This window comes from Eriocheir sinensis, chromosome 32, assembly GCF_024679095.1.
Source record: "Eriocheir sinensis breed Jianghai 21 chromosome 32, ASM2467909v1, whole genome shotgun sequence".
In the NCBI taxonomy this organism is placed as follows: Eukaryota; Metazoa; Arthropoda; class Malacostraca; order Decapoda; family Varunidae; genus Eriocheir; species Eriocheir sinensis.
Genome location: NC_066540.1, coordinates 11064300 through 11069028, shown reverse-complemented (window position 1 = coordinate 11069028; position 4729 = coordinate 11064300).

The following is a 4729-nucleotide window of genomic DNA, read 5'->3' as shown; positions in this document are numbered from 1 at the left end:
TTTTCGCATAGATTTCACGCGCAATTATCCGCCATTGAGAGGGATGAAAGTAGGTGGAAGGTGTCCTACCCTATCTTAGCATGACTCTGCAAACTTTTATACGCCTACCAGTGTGTCTCTGGCCCTGTATAATAGCATTGCAATGAAGCCTGTGATGGAGGATGGAGATGGTCAGGTTGTAAGGGAGGCTTAGGGAACACAGGGAAAGGGGGCTTTAAGTTTGTGGGGAAGCATTTCCACATTGCCACATCTACAGAAAGTGCAATAAAGTATGGAGATAAAGATTGTATTGCATGTGACAACATCATTGGGCAATGGGCAAGGTAGCTGTCTGGGGTTGGGGATTACGAGGCTGTCTGGTGAGTCTTGATGGTTAGGGAATGGGCATTGTCATGTATATGCATCATTGGATGATGTAACCATGATCATAAGCTAATAAGACAATTGTTATGACAGCTGGACACCACCGGCTGTCTGCTGCAGGAAGGCTGGAGGCGGGAAAAAAAAAAAGTTAGAGCAGATAATTTTTAGGCTAAAAACGAACTGTTCATACAATAAAAAAAAGGCTGATCCTATAAAAAAATGTTTAGGGGGTCAATGCTGCATGGGTTAATTTAAGGATCGATGGAGGAGGAAATTTTGAGTGGAGGTGTCAAGGTCTTCATGCGTATGTTGTCACGGCAAGGAAATACACTTTCATTGGGTCCAAGGCAACTACAAAAATATAGCAGAAAGAAAAGGGAGACAGTCATGATTTTCAGTACAAAAAATTATTCATTGTCATCTATGTGCATATCTATACCTATTACATCACTATCTCATGTCCTGAATGACAATATGCAAAAATTTTCAAACTTGAGACTTGGGCATTTCTCTTGGGATAACATATTAATTAACTGTTTACAAGGTTCTCATTTCATCCTTTCACCTGTCTGTCTGTCAGTCCTGACTTGTCCCACAATCCATGGGTTGCTACTCTGTTACTATGTTTATCAGTATAATCAGTCAATCTATGGGGAATTATGCCGGGGAGCGCATCACTTCTCCCACCCTACAATGCCAAGCCCAGGGGTACCTCTGGGTAAGTCACCAACCAGGCCCCCTTCCCATCCTGAGTACCTCCTGGCAGGATCTATATCGACTCGCTCAAGTCACGAACTCCGTGCATGTCCCCTTGGCCTCCTCCACTCAGAATTGTCTCTTACACAAATAACCTGATGAGCAGGGTCATCTTCTGGGTAGTGTACCCATATAACCAGAATTAGCGTTGACAGACTATGCGGGTAAGATATGTCGAATCAGTCTCGTGGAGTAGTCGCTGATTTGACACAGTCATTCCAGCAATATCCCATGATCCTGTGTGTGCTGCAGTGTGTGTTTATCAATAAGCTATCTACAATTTCCTTCCAACAGGTGAGTTAATAAGTTCTCTTCTTCCTTCCTAGATCTGTTGCCGATGAAGATGCGTGCCTTCCCCCACAGCTTCTGGCTCCAGACCAAGAAGAACAGTGTGCCTACCTCCTGCTCCATACTGCCACTGCTTAGTCTCAGCAGGGACTGCAGTGACTTGCTCAGTTAGTTTGAGTATTGTTCGGGGGTATGACACAGTGACGTTGTTAGGAATCACTGACTGGGGATATAGGTACATGAGTGCAGCCTCAAAAACTTAACTTTTACCCAAAGCTAGTAGGCACCCTTTTGATCTTTGTCATTTCCTCACTACCTGCTCTAATAACTGATCCAATAGCAATGAATGGTAATTTTTGCCATTTTTTTTATCTGAACAGCTTTTATTCACTTATATGTAGGTTTCTGTTTTAACCCATTCTTTTATGTGCCCATTATTTTCCATATTGTTATGTGTCTCATTCCCAGTCAGCCTTCTTTCTTACACAAGGAGACTATAAGAGGTCAGACAGCCTACACATGGCAGCTTGTGGCAACGAGTACTTCACCAAAGTCCCTTTTTATCCACTAATATATCTATCCTCCATTTAAAGCTTTCAGTTGTGTTTGCCTCAACTAAATACCTGCTCAGTTAGTTCCACTCATTCACCACCCAGTTTATGAACCATTTCTTACCTGTTTCCCTCCTTATCTAACTTATACCCACTACTCTGTGTTCTCACATCAGTTTTTAATATAAGTACTTCATCTAAATCACCCTTGTTATGTCATTGTCAGTCCTCTTTATCCATTTAAACACCTAAATCAAATCCCAATGGAGTCTATGCCTTTCCAAAGAATGTAAGTTGTCTTTTCAGTCTTTCTCTGTACAGTAAGTTCCTAAGTCCTTGGATTATTTTTCTCTGTATTGCCTCGAAGGAATCTACCTCCTACTATAGTGCCACCAAAACTGAACAGCATAGTCCTGGCGAGGCCTAACCAGTGCCAGATGCAATTTAATGATCACTTCTGAGCTCTGGTTGCTTACACGTCTCGAGTGAAAACTCAAGACTAGTTGCACGGTTTCTGGCAGTAATACAACGAATACTGGGTCAAAGGTCAGAGGTCAGGTGTGACATTCCATTTTTTCCTCCTTCCTGAGTAAACATTCTTGATCTTTACAAAGATTCATGCTGGTAATTAATCCAGTTTATCACACCTTATGAAATCATCATCCACTTAAGGCTTCTTTGTCCTCCTGTGTCCATACCATTCATCTCCCTCACCGAAGCCAGCTCCAACACCTGGTGCACACCACTCCATTTAGTACTCATATATATGCACCACTCCATTTAGTACTCATATATATGCACCACTCCATTTAGTACTCATATATATGCACCACTCCATTTAGTACTCATATATATGCACCACTCCATTTAGTACTCGTATCAAGAAAAGAATCTACTCTAAAAAACTGAACTGAGGTTAAAAAAAGGAACTTGTGAAAAGTTTGCTTATCACAATTTATTTCAACATTTAATTTTCATCCCTTTAATTGATCAAGAAAATTTTTCCTGATATGAGTACTGACTGGGAAGGTACATGTAGATACATATTGGCACACATACCCCCTAGGCAACATCTGCCTCTGTATGAAGTGTACCTCTGTTGAATGACCTTTTATACACACATTTCTAAATGAGGTGGTTCCCTGCATCATCTGCTTATTTACATTATTTTCAACTTCTCTTTTTCAGTGTGTGTCTAAATCAAATATAAGTTCATCCATGCATGGTGCTTCTCTGATTTTGAAAGCTATATGGATGTTCCTGCTTTCTGTACTCCCATTGCTCAATATTTTTATTCACCCTCTTAACCCATTCATCCCTTTTTGCTCTTTGTCTTGTTGATGCAGGAGTCCTCTTCTATCCTGATCACTCACTGAGGAGTTCAAAATCTTTGCTTTTCATGAATAACTAATTTCTCTTGAGTGATAATATGAAGAAGAGAGTTGATGAAGATTTTGGAAAAAGACTAAGTGAAAAATATAAAGGGAACAGGAAATCATATTGGAAAGAAGTAAAAAACGAAAGAAATGCAGAAAATATCTCCTCAAGTAAAATAAATGAAGTTATGGATGAGAATGGAAAGATGTTGAAAGACAGAGATGGAGAGAATATTTCAAAAACTTAATGAATTTTGAGGGTGGACGTCCAGCAGCTGTAACAGCAGCAGTTTTGAGTAGAGGTAGAGAAGGAGCATATAAAGAAAGAAGTATAACATATGAAGAAGTAAATCAGGCAATAAAAAGATTAAAAATGGAAAGGCAGCAGGAATTGGTGGAATCACAGCAGAAATGTTGAAATGTGGAGGAGATGAAGTCGTGAAATGGACGGTCAAGATATGTGAAGTAGCATGGGAGAGGGGGGGGGGGGTGCCAGCAGACTGGACGAAAGCCATCATTGTCCCAGTTTACAAGGGGAAGGGCAGGAGAGGGGAATGTGGGAGCTATAGAGGTATATGTCTCCTGAGTATACCCAGAAAGGTATATGGAAAAGTCATAATAGAGAGGGTGCAGACTTACAGAAGAGAAAATCAGTGAAGAACAAGGAGGCTTCAGGAAAGGAAGGGGATGTGTGGATCAGATATTTGCCTTCAGGATGGTAGTAGAAAAAATAATAGCAAAAGGAAAGAAACTATACGCTGCCTTCATGGATTTGGAAAAAGCTTATGACAGAGTCGATTGGATTGCATTGTGGGATGTTTTAAAGATTTATGGTGTGGGAAGAAAACTGCTTAGTGCAATAAAGTCTTTCTATGAGGATGCATCTGCATGTGTCAAAATTACTGGAGAAACAAGTGAACATTTTGAGATAAAAGTGGGCTTAACACAAGGGTGCGTCATGTCACCATGGTTATTCAATATTTATATGGATGGTGTCATTAGAGAAATGAAGGGCAAAGTTGGAGAAGTTGAAGTAAGACTGTTCGATGAGGGAAGTAAGTGAGTACTGAATTCGATATTGTTTGCTGATGACACGGTGCTCATTGCAGAAAATGAAAGTGACCTACAAAATTTGGTCAGTGTTTTTGATAGTGTCTGTAATAGGAGAAAGCTGAAAGTAAATGTCAACAAAAGTAAAGTGATGGTTTGTGAGCTAAGTAGAAGTGAGGTTGTAGATTTTGTATGCCCATATAGAGGGGGAATTGAATGTGAAAAAGAATGCAAAATAATTTTGAATGGTGAAGAAATGGAGGAGGTCAATGAGTTTAAGTACCTTGGATCAGTTATGTGTAAGCATGGTGGTATGGAGGGTGAGATAAGAGAAAGGGCATTGCA